At 42.3% G+C, this 25,642-nt stretch overlaps 1 protein-coding gene across 2 annotated transcripts in view; it reads left to right on the top strand.

The window, feature by feature from the left end:
* Positions 1-485: 485 nt before the first annotated feature.
* The window catches only part of LOC311100504 (histone deacetylase 5-like), a 93,753-nt gene continuing 68,596 nt past the window's right edge, over positions 486-25,642 (top strand). The window contains exons 1-2 of one of the 2 annotated variants that reach the window (XM_084141425.1): positions 488-568; positions 17,022-17,285. The gene's annotated coding sequence lies outside the window, so the exon portion shown is untranslated. Of the gene's footprint in view, positions 569-17,021; positions 17,286-25,642 lie in introns of both variants that reach the window. The other variant, XM_084141426.1, reaches the window with a different exon arrangement.

A 25,642-nucleotide genomic window follows, 5' to 3' on the forward strand; every position in this document is an offset into this window, starting at 1 on the left:
TCTATTCTTTTGAAACTTTTACTGTTCATTTCTGTTTATTTCACTTTTGTTTATGATCTACTCCACTTGCTATGGAAATGTAAACATGTTTCCCATGCTCTAGTCTAGCATACTCTGTAACTTGCTGAGTTACTGTATATCTAATAGGGGCGGCCAAGATTCACATTGTTAGTCTTCCCAAAAAGATGCGCTGCACATTGTGCGCATTCAAGATTTTGGTAGCATTAGATGTTAGTGACATTAAGGCATGAAGGAAAACTTGCAGTCCTTTCCTACTCCGACCGTGGTAGTAGTGTCTACCACTGCCATTTCGACTGTGTTGGGTATCTGTCCTGTTGTACTGAGTTACTCATTGGGTGTATAATCTATTTTTAGCACCAACAGATGGGGTCACGTGACAGGGGACAAACGTCATTAATGTTGTTGGTGGAGGAGCTGAAAATATGGAGGAAAGAGAGTTGTGATAGGGGAAATTTGACATTTCACCAAAAAATATTTAACCGATCAGGTAGAAGTGTAAAGGTCAAAGAGGCAATCTCCGATCAGCGAAAAGTAGAACGACAATCAGGTACGTTATGTTTGCTGGGAGATAATGTATCTTACGTCTACTGGTAAGAGCGGTTTTTATACGGCGATATTTTCATCTGATGTGTTTGGTTGCTCCTGGCTAGCTAACAAGCTAGATAGCTGACAGAACGCGATGAAGTTTTGATAGCTAGTTAGCTAGCTAGCGAAGTTGCTTTAGCTAATGTAAATGTGCATGAATGGATTGTTCTGATGTGGAACATCATGTCAAGTTAGCAAACGGACACATAGTATTGGCATCTGATTAAAGCGTCAGTTAGCAGACGTCTAGTTAGCTTGCTAGCTAACGTTAGCTTATCAGCAGCCTACTTCGAGATAGCTAACGTTAGCTAACTAACGCAGGCTAACTTAGCTATCACATTTGAAAAATACTTTTTTTAGGGTGGGTGCTAAAAGCAGTACTCCATGTTTAGCTAATTGTGTTTTGACTGAGTTGAAATGACAAGTTAGTTTGCCACTTCTGCAGTCTCCACTTCTTCTTCTGGTAACCCCCATGCCATGGGCCATGGCAGTAGTCAGCAAGATTGCGACGCCGCATTTATGAAGGTGATGGTGCCACTTGAGATGGGGTCCCACTCCCTGCTAGTTGTTTCTATTGGTGTATACAGTTAAAATGCCAAACGTGTACGTCCGTGTGTGTGAGAAAGAGGATCCCACACAGTCAGTAGCCTGTATTTTTGCATATTCAATATATATGCTAATTATCATGATGACGTTTAAGCCACTATTTTACTGTGTAAATAAAAATGTGGATGAAAGTGAAAAATATAATAGCTTAGGCCAATTAACTCAATAACAGTGCCTTTCTTTCCCCCAAAAATGCTAATTTGCATTACTGGAAGCACCTTTTGTGCCTAGGTAGTGGTGAAGCACAGACCGGTAGACATCTGAGTAGTTTCTCCACAAATAGTCAATAAGTCTGATGTCACCTTACCAGTAGCCTATTTCCCCAAAAATGTTAAATCTCACACAGACTGTAGGACTATGTATGGGAAGTGTCGGTTATCACAATGGATTGCCTGCTAGCAAAGGCAAAGTTGTGTTTTTTCAGTTACTTTCATGATGGGCCTAACTGTTGTTATGAAACAAACATGGTATTTATCAAAGGTAGGCCTAGATACACTGAGTGTACAAAACATTACAACACCTCCATAATATTGTGTTGCACCCCCTTTTCCCCTCAGAACAGCCTCAATTCGTCGGGGCATGGCCTTCAAGGTGTCGAAAGTGTTCCACAGGGATGCTGGACCATGTTGACTCCAATGCTTCCCACCGTTGTGTGAAGTTGGCTGGATGTCCTTTGGGTGGTGGACAATTCTCGATACAAACAGGAAACTGTTGAGTGTGAAAAACCCAGCAGCGTTGCAGTTGACACACTCAAACCGGTGCGCCTGGCACCTACTACCATACCCCGTTCAAAGGCACTTAAATCTTTTATCTTGCCCATTCACCCTCTGAATGGCGCACATGCACAATCTATGTCTCAATTGTCTCAAGGCTTAAAAATCCTTCTTGAAAAAAAAACCTGTCTCCTCCCCTTCATCTACAATGATTGAAGTGGATTTAACAGGTGACATCAATAATGGATCATAACTTTCACCTGAATTCACCTGGTCAGTCAATGTCATGGAAAGAGCAGGTGTTCCTAATGTTTTGTACACTCAGTGTATATCCTACAGGTTCTGATTTGTGGCTTGTTCTGTGCATGTACACGCTAACATTTTACCTGCAGCCGACACTAAACCCTATGAAAAGATGTGGCTTGTGGTTTTGGCTCGCAAATCAGTTGGCAGTCTTGCACAGCTCCATTGCGCAGAAGTTAGATGGCGCCAGAGAGAGGTCATGGAGAAGGATTTCCTCCTAAATTAAATTAATGACAAACGCCTGTCTTTGACTAAGCGCCAGAAATATTATTTAGAGATCAGTTGATTGACAGAAATGCTGCTTCTCACGTGTGCGTGTGGATGCCTCTCACAGTCCTCGAGTGGTCTTGCAAGTGGCCTTTTCATTGGCAATTGTTAAGTCCTTGTGCATGGAGTTGTATCGTTTGTTTAACTTTGTAACCATTGGATTTTGTTTGGCATACATTTTAAAGTGAAAAATCTTAGCATCACTGTTACCGTGGAATTGCCCTCCTTTAACAGTCACTCCAAATAAATGAAGAACCACTGGCTAAACCACCTCTAGCATCATCAGCTTTTTTGCACAAGGGTTGTCTTGTCACACACTCCTGATTTCTGCCCTTTTGGCTATCAGATAACCCAAACCTGATCTTATCTGCAAACATCTGGATACTTTTTGGAAATATTACATGGTGACAGATGTCAAGACTTAAGGGTCACACATTGAGATCCCATATTCCATAGTTGACTTATCTCTTCGTTATGAGGGAGGATATAAATAACATTTGCCTCAGACCATGGCCACTGATGAACAGTATAGGCAACATCACTTTTTATCAAATTAAATGTGCTTTCTGAATGTGGGTCACTAATGTCTATTTTTGAAATGTTGTATCTTTTATATTGATTGCCTGAATTAAACTTGATTGGTCGAACTTTGCTTCTCTGATCTCGCACACACAGAATTAAAATCTTGCTTAAATGTACTAACGAGACTAGCGAAGTCTTCATCCCACTAAATGGAAACTCTCAGCCAGTTTCAGGCTAGTCTATGTGCCATCCCACAGGCCGTCGACAGATGCTACTACCATTTATGTTACGTGCATCTGTCCACGAGAGATTAGGCCTACTCCTTCACGAAATAGGTTCAGCACATAGAGATTGTAAGATTGCAACTGTTTTTTAAGTTAATAAACAGTGTGAAGCAGAGTCACTTGTCCTGATGAACCACACAAGGTGTTGAAAGGGCTATTGAACAGCCCTGCCCATGCACACCCTGAAGATACAGGGCCTTGACGTTAGCCTATTCAGTTTGCACTGCAAAAATGCATGGAAACTTGGATTCATACACTGTAGAAAACAATCTTTAGGCTACAGTGTGAAGCAAAAATAGCCCCAGCTGCATGATAATGATTGAAACATGCTTGCTGTGCTGAAAGACTGTTGTTTTTTATTTGTATATCCTGATAACCTGGTTACCAGTGTTGATCGGATAAATCCCACAGTTGACCTCCTCCACCCCAACATTCCGTGCACGTTTACAATCCTAGCCCCCAGAAAAGCCTATTAATGCTTGGAGAAATGGGCATGTGACTTAGGCCTAAGCGTTGCTGGTTTAAGTTCCAGGAGGAACAGTTGCCTGCCTCCTACCCTTGATCAATGTGCTGACCCGTAATTGTTTTGTTTTGACGAAAGTTAGTCATTTGGTGTGTGGATCCTAATTAAACATCCTGGGACCAGTTATATATCAACTCAACTAACTAGGCCTATCTCTCTGCTATTTAAGTTAACAATTTCACTTCAAGGTAAGTTAAAGGCATCGCACTGCCATTGAGAGCTTGCATGTTCTCTGTTTTGTATGCAAGGTGTGGCGTCAAGGGGAGGTGGGGGCCATTTCGTCCCTGCCGGTGGGAAAGGCTCTGCTGAGTGCGGTGTCCCTCCTTTCTCCTTGAGAATCTGCTGGTCTCTCTCTCGCTCTCTCGCCTTGACTTTGAGGGCTGGCTGAGGGGGATGTGCAGCAGCAGCACACATTTTTAATGGGCTAGTGAGTGTCACAGTCCCCATCTTTGGTTCTGTTTATAAGAGCACAAAGGATCCTCCTTATGTGGTTCTGCTTTTGGACCAGACCTCAGACTCACTGCTACAGGCCTTTCTGTTGCATTGACGCTAGATCATTGTATTCATAAATGCTTTGAAATAAAGTTGACAGCAGCCAATTTAAACATAAAGCACATAGATTGTTGCAATTCTAAGAATTTGTTGGTGTACAATTTATGTGCTTCATCTGATGAACCATTTAAGTCATGGCTTCAAGCAAAGGCTGATGCCAAGGTCTGAGGACACAGCACGTCCCATGTCGCTTAGCAGCACTTCCTGGCTCTCGGAGGGACAGGTATTTTCAGTGATAAGGCGACGAAGCGGAGGCCCCCACTTAGGCTACTCGCTGGAACAGATGAGTCTCCTTGCACCATCACGCAGTTGGACTGCAGAGGGTCAAAAAAAGATGGGCTGCTATTTTAATCGCCATTCGCACGTCATTAGGATAATGCAGCCAGTGAAAGCGGCCAGGCAGCAGTCAGAGGTGGTTAAAGGTTCTAAATACTCTGCGACAAGACAGCCCATTATCCCTGTGACACGGTTTCTATAACCAAGCTTCCTGTGTAGGCCGTGATGAAGCCGGGCCCTTGGCGGAGCCTGTCACCTGACTAGTGCCTTGGGACCCTGCAGGGAGAGAGTGGCTTACAGACAAACATCTGAACCAACATCTGGAATATCACACAGAGAGAGCCATTTGCTTAGCCCCAGACCACACTCTGGACAGGTTTTCAGATTTAGCTGACATATTAGAGGAAGGCAATTAGAGGAAATGTCATCCTCCATAGGTGTACAGGAGTGAGGCATAGGTTAATGGAACTTAGACCCAGACTTTGAAAATTCTGAACAAAATGCACAATTTAAAAAGGTTTAATTTCAATTTGAGCTGTTTCTTGCAATTTGATGCAACGATGCCTTCCTTCCTCAAGTTGGCCTTGGTGATTGGTATCTAAATGTGTTAGTGAGTGACTGACTAAACTACATGCTCCTGTTCCTGTCGCTACTCTAATCCTCATGAATGTTCCCAGATAACCTTGCAAAACCAAACAAACCCCAAAACCCTAGAGAAAGATGAGTATATTTAGCCGATGTGCTGACAAGAGGCCAGTGTTAAGGGGACATCTGAGGAGAGTCGTTTTTAAGAGCATTACATGATCAGCGACACGTTTGGGCACGACGCCTGAGAGCCTTGCTTCAGTATGGCGGGCACAGTGACAGGGACGGCGGTACTGCATGGGCTTTCAGCTCTAATTCCACTCCATTAAATCATACGACTTAGAGGCGAGACTTCCGCGACCGATGAGTGGGACTTAGATCCGCTTTCCAGGAATTGCACTGCAGTACTAATTAGGGCTGGGCGATATGGCCTAAAAATCACCTAGATTTTCTTCAAACTAATGGGTGATTCACTATATTTACATTTGACATTTTAGTCATTTAGCAGACGCTCTTATCCAGAGCGACTTACAGTTAGTGAGGGCATAACATTTTTTTTTATACTGGCCCCCCGTGGGAATCGAACCCACAACCCTGGTGTTGCAAGCGCCATGATCTACCAACTGAGCTACACGGTGCCCATATATACATATATACATACATACATACATACATACATACAGTGGGGAAAAAAAGTATTTAGTCAGCCACCAATTGTGCATGTTCTCCCACTTAAAAAGATGAGAGAGGCCTGTAATTTTCATCATAGGTACACATCAACTATGACAGACAAAATGAGAAAGAAAATTCCAGAAAATCACATTGTAGGATTTTTAATGAATTTATTTGCAAATTATGGTGGAAAATAAGTATTTGGTCAAATAACAAAAGTTTCTCAATACTTTGTTATATACCCTTTGTTGGCAATGACACAGGTCAAACGTTTTCTGTAAGTCTTCACAAGGTTTTCACACACTGTTGCTGGTATTTTGGCCCATTCCTCCATGCAGATCTCCTCTAGAGCAGTGATGTTTTGGGGCTGTCGCTGGGCAACACGGACTTTCAACTCCCTCCAAAGATTTTCTATGGGGTTGAGATCTGGAGACTGGCTAGGCTACTCCAGGACCTTGAAATGCTTCTTACGAAGCCACTCCTTCGTTGCCCGGGCGGTGTGTTTGGGATCATTGTCATGCTGAAAGACCCAGCCACGTTTCATCTTCAATGCCCTTGCTGATGGAAGGAGGTTTTAACTCAAAATCTCACGATACATGGCCCCATTCATTCTTTCCTTTACACGGATCAGTCGTCCTGGTCCCTTTGCAGAAAAACAGCCCCAAAGCATGATGTTTCCACCCCCATGCTTCACAGTAGGTATGGTGTTCTTTGGATGCAACTCAGCATTCTTTGTCCTCCAAACACGACGAGTTGAGTTTTTACCAAAAAGTTATATTTTGGTTTCATCTGACCATATGACATTCTCCCAATCCTCTTCTGGATCATCCAAATGCACTCTAGCAAACTTCAGACGGGCCTGGACATGTACTGGCTTAAGCAGGGGGACACGTCTGGCACTGCAGGATTTGAGTCCCTGGCGGCGTAGTGTGTTACTGATGGTAGGCTTTGTTACTTTGGTCCCAGCTCTCTGCAGGTCATTCACTAGGTCCCCCCATGTGGTTCTGGGATTTTTGCTCTCTGTTCTTGTGATCATTTTGACCCCACGGGGTGAGATCTTGCGTGGAGCCCCAGATCGAGGGAGATTATCAGTGGTCTTGTATGTCTTCCATTTCCTAATAATTGCTCCCACAGTTGATTTCTTCAAACCAAGCTGCTTACCTATTGCAGATTCAGTCTTCCCAGCCTGGTGCAGGTCTACAATTTTGTTTCTGGTGTCCTTTGACAGCTCTTTGGTCTTGGCCATAGTGGAGTTTGGAGTGTGACTGTTTGAGGTTGTGGACAGGTGTCTTTTATACTGATAACAAGTTCAAACAGGTGCCATTAATACAGGTAACGAGTGGAGGACAGAGGAGCCTCTTAAAGAAGAAGTTACAGGTCTGTGAGAGCCAGAAATCTTGCTTGTTTGTAGGTGACCAAATACTTATTTTCCACCATAATTTGCAAATAAATTCATTAAAAATCCTACAATGTGATTTTCTGGATTTGTTTTTCTCAATTTGTCTGTCATAGTTGACGTGTACCTATGATGAAAATTACAGGCCTCTCTCATCTTTTTAAGTTGGAGAACTTGCACAATTGGTGGCTGACTAAATACTTTTTTCCCCCACTGTATATATATATATATATATATATATATATATTAGTACCAGTCAAAAGTTTGGACACACCTACTCATTCAAGGGTTTTTGTTTATTTTTACTATTTTCTACATTCTAGAATAATAGTGAAGACATCAAAACTATGAAATAACACACATAGAATCATGTAGTAACCAAAAAAGTAGCCACCCTTTGCCTTGATGACAGCTTTGCACACTCTTGGCATTCTCTCAACCAGCTTCACCTGGAATGCTTTTCCAACAGTCTTGAGGGAGTTCCCACATATGCTGAGCACTTGTTGGCTGCCTTTCCTTCACTCTGCAGTCCAACTCATCCCAAACCATCTCAATTTGGTTGAGGTCGGGGGATTGTAAAGGCCAGTTCATCTGATGCAGCACTCCATCACTCTCCTTCTTGGTAAAATAGCCCTTACACAGCCTGGAGGTGCGTTGGGTCATTGTCCTGTTGAAAAACAAATGATAGTCCCACTAAGCCCAAACCAGATGGGATGGCGTATCACTGCAGAATGCTGTGGTATCCATGCTGGTTAAGTGTGCCTTGTATTCTAAATAAATCACAGACAGGGTCACCAGCAAAGCACCCCCACACCATAACACCTCCTCCTCCATGCTTTACAGTGAGAAATACACATGCGGAGATCATCCGTTCACCCACACCGCGTCTCACAAAGCCACAGCGGTTGGAACCAAAAATCTCAAATTTGGACTCCAGACCAAAGGACAAATTTCCACCGGTCTAATGTCCATTGCTTGTGTTTCTTGGCCCAAGCGAGTCTCTTCTTCTTATTGGTGTCCTTTAGTAGTGGTTTGTTTGCAGCAATTCGACCATGAAGGCCTGATTCACACAGTCTCCTCTGAACAGTTGATGTTGAGATGTGTCTGTGACTTGAACTCTGCGAAGCATTTATTTGGGCTGGTAACTCTAATGAACTTATCCTCTGCAGCAGAGGTAACTCTGGGTCTTCCATTCCTGTGGTGGTCCTCATGAGAGCCGGTTTCATCATAGTGTTTGATGGTTTTTGCAACTGCACTTGAAAAAACGTTCAAAGTTCTTAAAGTTCCGAATTGACTGACCTTCATGTCTTAAAGTAATGATGGACTGTCGTTTCTCTTTGCTTATTTGAGCTGTTCTTGCCATAATATGGACTTTTTACCAAATAGGGCTATCTTCTATATACCCCCCCTACCTTGTCACAACACAACTGATTTGCTCAAATGCATTAAGAAGGAAATAAATTCCACAAATTAACTTTTAAGAAGGCACACCTGTTAATTGAAATGCATTCCAGGTGACTACCTCATGAAGCTGGTTGAGAGAATGCCAAGAGTGTGCAAAGCTGTCATCAAGGCAAAGGGTGGCTATTTGAAGAATCTCAAATCTCAAATATATTTTGATTTGTTTAACACTTTTTTTGGTTACTACATGATTCCATATGTGTTATTTCATAGTTTTGATGTCTTCACTATTATTATACAATGTAAAAAATAGTAAAAATAAAGAAAAACCCTTGAGTGAGAAGGTGTGTCCAAACTTTTGACTGGTAGTATGTATAATTTTCTTTTAGGTTCTCTCTAAATAAGCTTTGTTGTACAATTTTAAAGGTCAAATACACAGTATTTCAAACAGTCAGCAATAATCTAATGAATTCAGGGCTTGTGAAATTATACCTAGACTAAATATAAGCCTTATTTTATTAAAATAGTTTAACCTACTTTTTTTGCAATAATCACTGATCTGGCTTTCAAGTCTGTCTAAGAAAATTCAGTTTTAGTCACTAATTTAACCAGAACCATGTATAATGCACATTCACTAATAATGACTAACTTCTTGTAGCAGCCATTATAGAAAATGAACACAGGTCTCATAAATAATCTGTCAAGCACAAGCCCATGTGCTAGTGAGTAGCCAGCTAATAATTTATAGTTCAAGTTTAGCCAACTAGGATCTATTTGCTAACTAACTAGCTAGCTAGAACAATTGAATTGTTATGAACACACCATTATGTCTCTCTCCAACTGAACAGCATGCTAACCTGTCCACTTTGTTCAGATGTTGAAATCAAGTTGCCTACCTTATTTATCCGAAATGATAACGAGTTGCCAATTCCTTATAATTGTGTTTTCTGCTTATTCCACAGTTATAAAACACAGACTAGACATCTAGTATAACAGTCTTTAGCTAAAATGCTGCTAGCGGTATGTGGTACCGCAATGCCCGCGTGACAAACTGAGCATACATTTTCCAGAATCAATGTTCATTGATACTCCTGTTTTATTAGTGTCTGCTCTGCGCGCAATTTGAGGAGTTGATACATAAAAAGGATATTATCACGATACTTTGGTGCCGATATGTATTGCAATTCTCACGATTCTATATGTATTGCGATTCGGTTCTGTGATTTTATTGCAATTCATTGTTCCAAACATATTGCTCACCAGTCACCATACCCCTGCTGTAGAGGGACAGGAGTGAGCCATGAGAAAACACGTTTTGATCAGTCATGGAAATAAGTGCTGAAAACAAATTGTCTCCCTATTTAAAAAGAAGATGGAGAACAAGCTATGAATGAAAATTACTGGAGTTTTGGTGCAGGTACAGCCAACTAGCACAAAAATAATATTGCAATATTGTCAAAACGATACGATATATCGGCAAAGTTACATATCGGGATATTATTTATCTGCTTTTTATTTTTATTTTTTATTTTTTGCCACCTGTGTCCATATGACCTATTATTTTGGACCAAACCTCAAATGCAAACAGCGAGGTAAAACCGCTTGTCACAGAGAGGAAGAAGTGATCTCTCATCTTTGTTGTTGTGAGTGGCAGGGGGAGGGGCTCGGTATGTGCGAATGGGAAGGTGCACAGCCACAGCAGAAGGAGACGAGACCAAAAAGACAACATGAGAACAAGCGGACATAAACGCTCATAAAAACAACAAAAAACGATTATTGGGATACAGGCATTTTGAATATAGCGCTAAAACATACATTAAAATTAATCAAATTAATAGTAATGCACCAACATGTGCACCTTTGGAAACACACAGGCTCACATGCTGTCGCATAGCACCCTACACTCACCACCCTTTCTTTTTGTTTGTCTGTTTAGGTTACTGTTTGCCATCTGTGTGGATTAAAAAACAGTAAACAGATGTACAGTTTCAGTATGGAATTATCATTTAAAGGCACGCTCTTTTATAGACTCCCAACATTAAACAAATATTTGCAGAAATGCAAAATCTTTATCTCATCACACAGTCACCCAAGCCTTACTTGTGTAATATGCCACATTCTGAGCCTCAGTGCCACTTTGGTTAGAGGTTTCTGTGTAGAATATATAACTAACTGCAGTGCAGCCCTATGGTTGGATTATTCACATTTACATTTTAGTCATTTAGCAGACGCTCTTATCCAGAGCGACTTACAGTTAGTGCATACATTATAACTTTTTTTCATACTGGCCCCCCGTGGGAATCAAACCCACAACCCTGGCGTTGCAAGCGCCATGCTCTACCAACTGAGCTATACGGGATTATGCACAAAGACTATCCAGTGCTTTGCTGAAATGAGGAAGCGGGTGATGAAATCTAGTTGATGGGGTTGATAATGCCTACCTAGTACCTACCCAGACTTGTGTTGAGCCATGATGGAGACCCTATCTGGCCACGTCCTGCCCCTGCAGTTGCTCCCTCTGCCCAGTAGGTGAGGCCACAGGTCCAGGGAGGGACCCTGTCCAAAACACAGGGTGCCACAGTGGGCTGTCTGCTCAGGGGCTGTGGAACTGCCAGGACTCCTGTAGGATGTAGACCCAACGGCAACTGCAGAGCAAACCGAGATAAATGCGGATGAAGCATAAAGCAGGCACTTTGTTAGACCCTAACTGTGTGGTGTAATGGAGCCAACACGGCACGTTTAGGATTCAACCAGGAGGTTACATGTTCAAATCCTCAAAAAGGTCATTGCTGTCTATTAATGAGAAATACATAATTGGCACTGCGCCAGTGTTCATCCTGCTGTGTAAAAATATCATACAAAATATGTCAATTTGTATGATGTCATTTGCTCCGGATAAGGTCTGCAAAGTGTGTGAATAACCTCTTTCTAAAATGAACTCTAACATAATGCATATTGCAATTTGAGCCCATTTTATTGCTTGTGATTAGGCTACCTTGACATGAGTTTATTGAAATTGTTTAGAATTTTTACTTGCTTGTGTTAAAGCTGAAATCCGCATAAGGTGAAACGGTGCCACTGCTCGCCCCAGCGCATTTATTGTTTTTGATTTGTTGATGAAACTGAGGAGAGGAGCATGTAGCATCATGACAAACATTTTTTTTTTGCAGTACTTACTCTGTTGTTCTATCATGCATACAATGATGTCTGAGGGGGGAAAAAACAGTGTTAGTTGTTTGAAGTAACTTCTGTTGTAATATCGCAAACGGACGTGGCAGATTCACCAAGTACGGATTCCAGCTTTAAAGGCTAATTGGAATAAAGAGAATATGGATTTCATATTTATGTTGGGCAGAACCCTGGATGGATGGAATCAGAAGATGGACCTCCCATGGTGAAATCCCCTTGTAAAAATGTATGACATGGCTGAAATAGCTATACAAGAAGCTACAGATCTAGGAAGCAACAACTAAGCATGAGAGCACCAGCTGTTCCGGATGACTATGTGATCACGCTCTCCGTAGCCGATGTGAGTAAGACTTTTAAGCAGGTCAACATTCACAAGGCCGCAGGGCCAGACGGATTACCAGGACGTGTACTCCGAGCATGTGCTGACCAACTGGCAAGTGTCTTCACTGACATTTTCAACATGTCCCTGACTGAGTCTGTAATACCAACATGTTTCAAGCAGACCACCATAGTCCCCGTGCCCAAGGACTCTAAGATAACCTGCCTAAATGACTACCGACCCGTAGCACTGACGTCTGTAGCCATGAAGTGCTTTGAAAGACTGGTCATGGCTCACATCAACAGCATAATCCCAGAAACCCTAGACCCACTCCAATTTGCATACCGCCCCAACAGATCCACAGATGATGGAATCTCTATCGCACTCCACACTGCCCTTTCCCACCTGGACAAGAGGAACACCTACGTGAGAATGCTATTCATTGACTACAGCTCAGCATTCAACACCATAGTGCCCTCTAAGCTCATCACTAAGCTAAGGATCCTGGGACTAAACACCTCCCTCTGCAACTGGATCCTGGACTTCCTGACGGGCCGCCCCCAGGTGGTAAGGGTAGGTAACAACACATCTGCCACACTGATCCTCAACACGGGGGCCCCTCAGGGGTGCGTGCTCAGTCCCCTCCTGTACTCTCTGTTCACCCATGACTGCATGGCCAGGCACGACTCCAACACCATCATTAAGTTTGCCGACGACACAACAGTGGTAGGCCTGATCACCGACAACGATGAGACAGCCTATAGGGAGGAGGTCAGAGATCTGGCCGTGTGGTGCCAGGACAACAACCTCTCCCTCAACGTGACCAAGACAAAGGAGATGATTGTGGACTACAGGGAAAAAAAAGAGGACTGAGCACGCCCCCATTCTCATCGACGGGGCTGTAGTGGAACAGGTTGAGAGCTTCAAGTTCCTTAGTGTCCACATCACCAACGAACTATCATGGTCCAAACACACCAAGACAGTCGTGAAGAGGGCACGACAAAGCCTATTCCCCCTCAGGAGACTAAAAAGATTTGGCATGGGTCCTCAGATCCTCAAAAAATTCTACAGCTGCACCATCGAGAGCATCCTGACTGGTTGCATCACCGCCTGGTATGGCAACTGCTTGGCCTCTGACCGCAAGGCACTACAGAGGGTAGTGCGTACGGCCCAGTACATCACTGGGGCAAAGCTTCCTGCCATCCAGGACCTCTATACCAGGCGGTGTCAGAGGAAGGCCCTCAAAATTGTCAAAGACTCCAGCCACCCTAGTCATAGACTGTTCTCTCTGCTACCGCACGGCAAGCGGTACCGGAGTGCCAAGTCTAGGTCCAAAAGACTTCTCAACAGCTTCTACCCCCAAGCCATAAGACTCCTGAACAGCTAATCATGGCTACCCGGACTATTTGCACTGCCCCCCCACCCCCATCCTTTTTACGCTGCTGCTACTCTGTTAAGTATTTATGCATAGTCACTTTAACTCTACCCACATGTACATATTACCTCAACTACCTCAACTAGCCGGTGCCCCCGCACATTGACTCTGCAACGGTACCCCCCTGTATATATAGCCTCCCTACTGTCACTTTATTTTACTTCTGCTCTTTTTTTCTCAACACTTTTTTTGTTGTTGTTTTATTCTTACTTTTTTTGTTTAAAATAAATGCACTGTTGGTTAAGGGCTGTAAGTAAGCATTTCACTGTAATGTCTGCACCTGTTGTATTCGGCGCATGTGACCAATAAAATTTGATTTGATTTGATTTAAGTTTAATTTTAGTTTAATTTATTTTCCACCTAAGAAAAAGACCATCATACGTTAAAAAGTGAAAAATTTGACAATTTAGAATGTGTGTTTTACACATTCACACGGTGATGAAATTACTGTAAGTAGCCTATTGATTTAGAATAGAGGCCCAGCTTAGAAAGACTGCTCATATAGACGGTGTACATTTGCCCACCCACCATGCTTCTCAATGACCCAAGGTGAGACTAGGGGCCAGTATGGGTATTGCAGCGCTCTGCCTCTCCTCCTCCATCCCAGGGGGAGTGTGGGTATCGTAGTGTTGCTTTGTCTCTCTCGCTGCAGACCCCAGGCTGCATGACTCATCCCATTAACAGCTCTGCGAGTGCTTCTCGGCGGAGACAAACTGACTAACACCCCTCCCTCACCCTCCCTCCTCAAAGCAAAACAATTTTCCACATTTCAGACACTGTCTTTAGCAGCTAGGCTTTTTTATGAGTAAAAAAAAAAAAAATGGTAGTCTGGAGCAGAAGAATGTGAAATCTTTGGTCAGATCTCAGATTTCTTTTTTTCACACACTGCACCTGCTGATATCATGGTGGTAGTTAGGGAGGGAGGGAGGGTCAAAAGTTTGGACACACCTACTCATTCCAGGGTTTTTCATTTATTTTTAGTATTTTTTACATCGTAGAATAATAGTGAAGACAAACTATGAAATAACACATATGGAATCATGTTTTTTTTTTAACAAATCAAAATATATTTTATATTTGAGATTCTTCAAATAGCCACCCTTTGCCTTGATGACAGCTTTGCACACTCTTGGCATTCTCTCAACCAGCTTCACCTGGAATGTTTTTCCAACAGTCTTGAAGGAGTTCTTACATATGCTGAGCACTTACACAGCCTGGAGGTGTGTTGGGTCATTGTCCTGTTGAAAAACAAATGATAGTCCCACTAAGCCCAAACCAGATGGGATGGCGTATCACTGCAGAATGCTGTGGGAGCCATGCTGGTTAAGTGTGCCTTGAATTTTAAATAAATCACAGACAGTGTCACCAGCAAAGCACCCCCACACCATCACACCTCCTCCTCCTCCATGCTTTACGGTGGGAAATACACATGCAGAGATCATCCGTTCACCCACACCGCGTCTCACAAAGCCACGGCGGTTGGAACCAAAAATCTCAAATTTGGACTCCAGACCAAAGGACACATTTCCACCTGTCTAATGTCCATTGCTCGTGTTTCTTGGCCCAAGCAAGTTTCTTCTTCTTATTGGTGTCCTTTTAGTAGTGGTTTCATTGCAGCAATTCGATCATGAAGGCCTGATTCACACAGTCTCCTCTGAACAGTTGATGTTGAGATGTGTCTGTTACTTGAACTCTGAAGCATTTATTTGGGCTGCAATTTCTAATGAACTTATCCTCTGCAGCAGAGGTAACTCTGGGTCTTCCATTCCTGTGGCGGTCCTCATGAGATCCAGTTTCATCATAGCGCTTGATGGTTTTTGCGACTGCACTTGAAAAAACTTTCAAAGTTCTTGAAATGTTCCGTATTGACTGACTAACATGTCTTAAAGTAATGATGGACTGTTGTTTCTCTTTGCTTATTTGAGCTGTTCTTGCCATAATATGGACTTGGTCTTTTACCAAATAGGGCTATCTTCTGTATACATTTACATTTACATCATTTAGCAGACGCTATTATCCAGAGCGACTTACAAATTGGTGCATTCAACTTATGATAGCCAGTGGGACAACCACCTTTTAATTTTTATTAGTAAAAAAAATGTGTGGGGGAAGAAGGATTACTTTATACTATTCCAGGTATTCCTTAAAGAGGTAAGGTTTCAAGTGTCTCCGGAAGGTGGTCAGTGACTCCGCTTTCCTGGCGTCGTGGGGGAGCTTGTTCCACCATTGGAGTGCCAGAGCAGCGAATAGCTTTGACTGGGCTGAGTGGGAACTGTGCTTCCGTAGAGGTAGGTGAGCTAGCAGGCCAGAGGTGGATAAACGTAGTGCCCTCGTTTGGGTGTAGGGTCTGATCAGAGCCTGAAGGTAAGGAGGTGCCGTTCCCCTCACAGCTCCGTAGGCAAGCACCATGGTCTTGTAGTAGATGCGAGCCTCAACTGGAAGCCAGTGGAGTGTGCGGAAGAGCGGGGTGACATGAGAGAACTTGGGAAGGTTGAACACCAGACGGGCTGCAGCGTTCTGGATAAGTTGTAGGGGTTTAATGGCACAGGCAGGGAGCCCAGCCAACAGCGAGTTGCAGTAATCCAGACGGGAGATGACAAGTGCCTGGATTAGGACCTGTGCCGCTTTCTGTGTAAGGTAGGGTCATACTCTGCGAATGTTGTAGAGCATGAACCTGCAGTATCGGGTCACCGCTTTGATGTTAGCGGAGAACGACAGGGTGTTGTCCAGAGTCACGCCAAGGCTCTTTGTACTCTGGGAGGAGGACACAATGGAGTTGTCAACCGTGATGGCTAGATCATGGAGCGGGCAGTCCTTCCCCGGGAGGAAGAGCAGCTCCGTCTTGCCGAGGTTCAGCTTAAGGTGGTGATCCGACATCCACACTGATATGTCTGCCAGACATGCAGAGATGCGATTCGCCACCTGGTTATCAGTATACCTTGTCACAACACAACTGATTGGCTCAAACGCATTAAGAAGGAAAGAAATTCCACAAATTAACTTTTAAGAAGACACCTGTTGTGTGTTATTTCATAGTTTTGATGTCTTCACTATTGTTCTACAATGTAAAAAATAGTAAAAATAAAGAAAAACCCTTGAATGAGTAGTTGTGTCCAAACTTTTCACTGGTAGTGTAGCCCAACTGCTTTTTTGACCTGTGCGTAACGACTACTCATTTGACTACTTGACTGGCAGATCACCTACTCTGTCATTGTCTGACTAAGCAAAATTGGAGTGGAAACAAACTGAATAACTTATGACTGAATGAATGCCGGCCATGCTATCTGCAGTGGCCAGGATTGTGAGGAGTTATGGATACCAGGATCCTTGAACTGCAGTTGGCTAACTCCTGTTCATTTGTGACTGTTGCAGTGGGATTGATTCGAAGAAGGCGAGGAACCTACTAATCCACCATACCTCTGTGGACCAAAGTCATGGCCGACGCTGAAGACCCACTTTAGAACCTTCAGTCTGTTCCCAAATACACCTAAACACAAGCAAATACACACTCACCTTAAGCTTTATCATCCCACTTCTTATGACCTTCTTCAACCTGACTGAGTTTTGGAACAACAAAGACAACTATAACACAATCATCTCTGGCTTCTCCGTTCATAATTTCTGCCAACACCCCAGGTAAGTCTTTGCTCCAGAAGTGTTTGAAAAATAACACTTTACTCAAGCTTTTTTTTCATTAAATACCAAAGCAGCCCATTTTGTAGGCAATTTTATTGTATGAGGTAGCCTGGCCAAGTGTTTGCAGGGTGTGCCCCATCAAAACCTTCTTGGAAAGAGCTTTACGAGACCACTTTTTTAAAGACCCCCCAGTGACCTCTTACCCCTCTGATCCTGTCCATTAACTCCCCTCAGGGCATCCCTAAAGCCTTACTCATGTGTTGTGATTGCCTTGAGTAATTTACAAGTATGTTTGACGACAGGAAGCCAGCATCTTAAAGTCTGGTGCTTTATGGTGGCCATATGGTTCGCCATTGAACTTGTACACACATTATTACTTTTATCTTAAAGAAGTCGTCAAACTGGAGTGATAATTCTGAAATATCTCCAGTAGTAGGATATGTTTATGGGTCTCTCTTTAAAAAAATATTATTGTTTTATTTGTTTGAGACATGCTCTCATGATTCCAATTGGTTTAAGTTCCTCCACACATGGGCTATCTTATATCAGAATGAATCCTAACAACAACCTGTGGATTCTCTTACTGGCTGCTCTCTTCTCCAATCTCTTTCTGTCTATATTTATAACCGGTGACGACCGACCAGACCTTTATTAACCTCCCATCCCCCTAATGACGTCTTTGAATGTCACTGGGTGCCGTGGCAACCCTGACTGCTCTGTGAAGGGCCTGGACGGTTGTCTGCTCATTGGACTGTACTCTAGAGCGAACATGACTTTTTTTTTTTTTTTTGTGCAATGTGCATGAGTACGAGTCGTGTAAGTAGCTTATGTGTGTAGCTAGTATCTTTGGAGATGTATAGTGTGCATGTTGTTGTGTGTCTTTGTCTTTTAATAGCATTTGAGGCAGTAGGGCAGGAAAGTCTTCCGATCGGGAGGTGCAGCAATACTGCAAAGCTAGCTGGTCATGAAGTTAAGCTTAGACCGGTCTTAGACTGTGACCACAGCAACAACAATGCAGACACATTGTAGACTGTTTGCAGAAAATCTAACCATCCTCAGTGTCAGCCTTTTATGAGAGTTGAACATACAGTACAATGACTGGACTTATTTTATCTGCAGATAGAAGTGCATTAACATTCAAAACACTTTTTCAAAGTTGCCATTAACTTCAAACTGAACAGGTGTCAAACTGTGATGTTCTACTTTATACACCACCACATGAAAAAACAATACCCAAATAAGCCCGAACACCCAATGAAAAGGGCCTTATGGTCAGGACGGTAACTTTTCCTTTTGTGTGACTGGCCCTGCACAGGCGATTAGGCTACTTCAGACGAGGAGCACTGCAGGGAATTCACTCTGTTCTCTGTGTTGCATTACCCACCGTTAATTACGATAAGTAGCCTATACTAGAGAAATTTGAAGTTTGAAATTAAATACGTTTTCTAATACAGTGTCTTCAGAAAGTATTCATTCCTCTTGACTTAGTCCACATTTTGTTGTTACAGCCTGAATTCAAAATGTATTAAATATTTTTACAAAATGTTCACCCATCTACCCCATAACAGTGGTCACCAACCGATCGCGATTCCTAGTTGATCACCAAACATTTCTGTAAAAATGCCAATGATGAAGGCTTGCACTCCTCCTTTTTTTAAATGATTTGTGTTGCGCTGTTGGCAGTAGGTGCACTTGATTCAGAAGCCCTGAGCACCGGGTAGGCAAAGTATTTGCATTTTGAACCATTTCATTTGTCTGAAGAGACAAACTCTGTCTACCCGGCGGACCTGGAGATCTGTTGCTAAATCGAGTGCGCCTACAGCGCTGGCCAATCTGATAGCTCAAATCACTGTGCCTACAAGTTTGATACTAGCCTACGTGAGATTTCATAACTTTTAAAACCATGACCAGAGAGAGACTGTCAAATAATACAGCAAAGAGCTGCTGTTTTTATGAGTGAGTTCATGTAGAATTTTTTATTCAGCGCTGCCACATTGTTTTTATTCAACACTATTACAAAACATTAAACTTCTCCCCACTCACGCTGCAGCTGCAATGAATGAGTAGCCAAGTGTATTGATAGCCCTGCGTTTTTATTATTATTAGCAGCTTGTCGTGTCTATTTTAATATTGAGGAATATTTCACTTTCTCTGGTCATAGGAACAACATGAATTTGTGCTTGAGGCAGATGCAGTGCGACTCGAGTTTCACCATCAGATGGAAGACTGTGTCCCCTCTCTCTGGTCAGTCTCACTGGAGGAAAGGAAGGAGAGAACAGGGACCGCGAGAGGCTGACCCTCTGCTGCTCGTTCCCTCCCTCCGCTGAGACTAATGCTGTGTTCAAAATAACTGGGAACTAGGGCATCTACGACTTCAGTGGGTTCAAGACAACTGGGAATTCCAAGTCGGAAACTCTGGCGTCTTTCTAGAGCCCCGACTTTGTGACCTGAACATCACTGATGTTGTGATTTTAACTTTTTTTCCCGAGTTCAGTTGTCTTGAAAGCACCATCACCATCAGATGCAGGTAGCCTACCATCAGTCCAGTAAAATACATTTGCTAATTCTTTCAATTTATACTCAGCTGTGCCTCGCAAGTGCTACACCAACTGATGATCTATTTTGTTATCAAAGCTCGATTTTTGAAATATATGGTCTGAGAAGAACAATATTGGCAGGCCAGGCATATAGCCAATATGCTGTGAAAATGTATTAGGCCTGCCTACTGCACAAACCTAATTCCTACAGAACTGTTTTTCTTTATGTTACTACTGTTTTTAAGTCGTTTTATTTTTATTTTTATATGAGCGGTAGATCTCGGCATGCTTTTTGAATGCGAAAGTGATCTTTACTCAGAAAAGGTTGGTGACCACTGCCCCATAATGACAAAATTAAAACGTGTTTTTAGACTTTTAGGAATGGTAATACTTTCTGAAGGGACTGTATGTGTGAATGTTAATGGGACAATTGATGCCTACAACCATCGAACAAGTAGTAGTAGTTTAAAGGATAATACAAAAAGAACTGGTAGACACCAGCTAATGTTATAAACGTATCATTCTATTTATCATTATTCAGGCAATTTATCGCAATATGGATTTTTTTCCATATCGCCCTGCTACTTTGTACGTATTATATGACCAACCTTCTATCTCCAATAGATGAGTCCTCATCATTGGCCGTTTGTCACTGCCCCTCCTCCGTCGCTGGGCAAAGACACAATCAAAACCATATTGACAATCTGTCAGTTTAAACGAAGGGCATCTTTATGTTCCTTTGAACGTGCTTGTTTCCAGAAAGGTTTTGACTCTGTTCCTATATGAGTGGCAAGTTCCTATCTTAACTGCAGAAACATATTGATTTGCATCAACACACAAGCTAAACCAGTCGCTTACAGACATTCATTCTCTATTTTCTTTCATTCGTTGTCCTTCTTTCTCACGTTCTCTTTTCCCCTATTTTTATAGGCTAGCCTATCAAGGCATTCTTACATTACCATTTGTAATGTTGTTATGATCAGTAGCCCTTTCCACTCACAGCCCCTGTCATCCTGTATACGGGTTGAAAATTGCAGTTTTTGTCATTGATAAGCTGATTGGAACACAGTGGTTTTAGAGTAACATGCTATACATGATGTCAGAGCTCAGATTCTACGCTTCACAGCTGTTTTGACTGACAGCTATTATAAACTTGAGCACCGCGTGTGACAAGGGTCAAAATTATACAAATATCCATATGCATTTCAGGTAAAATAACAACCCAATGTTTATCTCCCAGGACACGTTAGCTAGCAACAGCAAACTAAATGTCCATGAATGTTTCGTGTGTGTTTTGATCTGTCCCCAAATTAATATAGTTGGTTCACAGTTGGTTTTGGTATTTTAACCTGCGTGTCATGAACGCGTCTGATGGGGATAGACAAAATCAACATGCGGACGCACGCCTGGAGCCGGTTTGGTCAAGGTGTTATACCCTGGGTTGACCTGAACAGAATGAGCCTATGTTTGTCGTATTGTGAGGAACATTTTCTGCGGAACACGCACTTGAATGCACTCATGACGCCATTCTATGCGCACCAAAATTGCAATCTGTTTGTCTGAAGTGCCTTTTGAAAGCCTAACACTGTAAGATCGTATTTTTTAACTTAGATAGGCATGTTGGCAATAGAATAAGCTTTCAAATGATGCCCTCCTGACCCATATTGGGATTTATATTGGAAAGTGTTTGGATTGCGTAAAAAACTACCGTAATTGTGTGAAGGTGGGGATGCAGGGCTGTGTTCCAAACAAAAAACGACAAGTGTGCTTGCCTCAGTCCTCAATGGCAAAGCCAGGAGAGCTCAAAAAAGCACCTTTTATAGTTGAAGGAGCTTTCCTTGAGTCATAAAAGTGCATTTGGAGAGGTGTGTGGACACTAGTTGGACCTCTCACTCAAACCCTTCTTGCACCTACTCCAATGAATATTCTTATGTAACTGAATGTATCCAGAGTATTTTCAGATTTTGTTATTGACAAATGCTGTGAAAAATACAGTAAATGTAAAATGTACATGAAATCAACAGTGTAATGTTTGGATTCAGTCTTGTCAGGTGAACTGTTGTGTCCTAACCTTTAGTCTGATAATTTCCCATAATTTCCAAAGTGTTCTCTTTACATTTTCTACCATGGTCATGCATATACTTTTTATATTTCTTCTGTTAGAATATTTTCAATTTGTCCCTATCCATATTGGCCAATTTCCACAAGTTTAAGGGGTTAACCGTTGCATATTCCCAAAATGAATTGTGGACTTGACCAGGCCTAAAATAACAATGTTTTATTTTTCAATGACCTCATTTTCGAAAATACTTGTTTTCTGCATCAATTAATATTCCACATCATCACTATATTCTTATTTGGAACTCCTCCACATTTATATGGCTATATTTAGCGTACAATGTTTACAACATGACTCAGATCTTAATTGGAATCTTATTCAAGGAAGTAAATAGGAATGTAAAAAATGTAAATGTCAATAATGCAAATGTGAAATATGAAGTTGATTGATGGGGATAGACAAAATCAACATGCGGACGCACGCCTGGAGCCGGTGCTGTACTCCTGAGTGGCGCAGTGGTCTAAGGCACTGCATCGCAGTGCTAACTGTGCCACTAGAGATCCTGGTTCGAATCCAGGCTCTGTCGCAGCCGGCCGCGACCGGGAGACTCATGGGCGGCGCACAATTGGCCCAGCGTCGTCCAGGGTAGGGGAGGGAATGGCCGGCAGGGATGTAGCTCAGTTGATAGAGCATGGCGTTTGCAACGCCAGGGTTGTGGGTTCGATTCCCACGGGGGGCCAGTATAAAAAAATATGTATTCACTAACTGTAAGTCGCTCTGGATAAGAGCGTCTGCTAAATGACTAAAATGTAAATGTAAATGATTGTTTAGCCTCTTAGAACTCCAACTGTGGTAAATAAAAATGTTTTAAAAAATGTTTTCAGGATACAGCTATTATTACCTGAACATTATTTTTGAATTAAGTTAATAAATAAATAAAGGAGTGTGTTATCTGCCACAGCAGAACATTGCAGTTGGGGCTGAGCAGTGAATGAGTCATCACTGCGTTCTATTTGAGGAAATTGAATCTCTGTGAATCCTCACTGCTGTGTGTGTCTGTAGCTTCTGTGTGTGAGCACTCACATCAATGTATTTTTGCACAATTGTGGTACAAGTGAACCTCTTTCTGCTGTTATGATGCAAGTCATTAAATTATAAATCTAAAAATGGTTGTTTACCTACAGCGCATTCTGAAAGTATTCAGACCCCTTGACCTTTTCCACGTTTTGTTACGTTACAGCCTTATTCTTAAATGGATTAAATAGTTGTTTCCCTCTATACACAATACCTCATAATGACAATACAAAAAAAGGTTTTTAGAACTTTTTGCAAATTTAAAATAAATGGAAATATCAAATTTACATAAGTAATTTATTCAGACCCTTTTACTCAGTACTTTGTTGAAGCACCTTTGGCAGCGATTACCGCCTCGAGTCTTCTTGGGTATGACGCTACAAGCTTGCCACACCTGTATTTAGGGAGTTTCTCCCATTCTTCTCTGCAGATTCTTTTAAACTCTGTCAGGTTGGATGGGGAGCATCGCTGCACAGCTATTTTCAGGTCTCTCTAGAGATGTTAGATAGGGTTCGAGTCCAAGCTCTGGCTAGGCCACTCAAGGACATTCAGAGACTTGTCCCAAAGCCACTCCTGCGTTGTCTTGGCTGTGTGCTTAGGGTCGTTGTCCTGTTGGAAGGTGAACCTTCGCCCCAGTCTGAGGTCCTGAGTGCTCTGGAGCAGGTTTTCATCAAGGATCTCTCTGTACTTTGCACCGTTAATCTTTCCCTCGATCCTGACTAGTCTCCCAGTCCCTGCTGCTGAAAAACATCCCCACAGCATGATGGTGCCACCACCATGCTTCACCGTAGGGATGGCGCCAGGTTTCCTCCAGACGTGACGCTTGGCATTCAGGCCAAAGAGTTCAATCTTGGTTTCATCAGACAAGAGAATCTGGTTTGTCATGGTCTGAGAGTCCTTTAGGTGCCTTTTGGCAAACTCCAAGCGGGCTGTCATGTGCCTTTTACTGAGGAGTGGCTTCTGTCTGGCCACTCTACCATAAAGGCCTGATGGGTGGAGTGCTGCAGAGATGGTTGTCCTTCTGGAAGGTTCTCCCATCTCCACAGAGGAACTCTGGAGCTCTGTCAGTGACCATCGGGTTCTTGGTCACCTCCCTGACAAAGGCCCTTCTCCCCCGATTTCTCAGTTTGGCCGGGTGGCCAGATCTAGGAAGTGTCTTGGTGGTTCCAAACTTCCATTTAACAATGATGGAGACCGCTGTGTTCTTGGGGACCTTCAGTGCTGCAGATTTTTTTTGGTACCCTTCCCCAGACCTGTGCCTCGACACAATCCTGTCTCGGAGCTCTACAGACAATTCGTTCGACCTCATGGCTTGGTTTTTGCTCTGACATACACTGTCACCTGTGGGATCTTATATAGACAGGTGTATGCCTTTCTAAATCATGTCCAATCAATTGAATTTGCCACAGGTGGACTCGAAGTTGTAGAAACATCTCAAGCATGATCAATGGAAACAAGATGTGCCTGAGCTCAATTTCGAGTCTCATAGCAAAAGGTCTGAATACTTATGTAAATAAGGATTTTCATTTGTCATAAATTTGAAAAAATGTATAAACCTGTTTTCACTTTGTCATTTTAGGGTATTGTGTGTAGATTGATGAATATTTTTTTTTTATTGAATACGTTTTAAAATAAGGCTGTAACGTAACAATGTGGACAAAGTCAAGGGGTTTGAATACTTTCCGAATGCACTGCTTGTGTGCCCATGTGTGCGGGTGCATCACTTGAAAACACTGCATATTCTAGTTCATGATAACATGCCTAAAAACCCTAAAAGTTATAATTGAAAGGTCCCTCCTATTCCCATTTCCTAATTATAACAAAGCCATTACATTGATAAGTTGGTTTTATTAGTTGGTTATAAAATACAATTTAATTGGTCACATGTTTTGTAGACAACGGGTGTAGACTAACAGTGAACTGCTTACTTATGGGCCCTTTTCTAACAATGCGGAGTTAAAGAAAAAATTAAATAAAATGGAAATAGTGACGGTGAATAACGAATAAAAATAAAATGTACAAATAACATGGCTATATACAGGGAGTATAAAATAACATGGCTATATACAGGGAGTACCAGTACCGAGTTTATGTGTAAGGGTACGATGTAATTGAGGTAGCTATGTAATGTACATATAGGTAGGGGTCAAGTGACTAGCCGAAGCGTTTGTGACGTGTAAAGTATTAGCAATGGGGGATATATTGATAGTTACATATCACAATATTATTTTTGGACGACATTGTATTGATATTTGACTCAAGTATCGTTTATTTATTTTTTGCTACTGTAGGTAGCATTAGCTAGCGCTAGTCGGCTGTACCTGCGTCAAAACATGACTGATCAAAACTCATTTTCTCATTCTCTCTCGTGTTGCTCTGCAGCGGACATATAGTGAGCAATATGTTTGGAACATAAAATCACAATAAAATCGCAGTATCCAATCGCAATACATATAGAATAATGAGAATCGCAATACATATCGTATCTGCATCTAAATATTGTATTGAATGGTCCCTGGCAATTCCCAGCACTATTGGTTATGTGGGCAAAGAAGCATTTAGTTTGAATTGGGAGCTGACAAATTCAGCCTCTCTGTCTCTTGCAATTATCTTTTAGCCAAATATAATCTCTGTAACCGTTAGTTTCCTAATTACCATTATATTCATAGGAGAGTTCCACTCAGTCA

The sequence above is a fragment of the Coregonus lavaretus genome (assembly GCF_964263955.1).
Source record: "Coregonus lavaretus genome assembly, chromosome: 2".
In the NCBI taxonomy this organism is placed as follows: Eukaryota; Metazoa; Chordata; class Actinopteri; order Salmoniformes; family Salmonidae; genus Coregonus; species Coregonus lavaretus.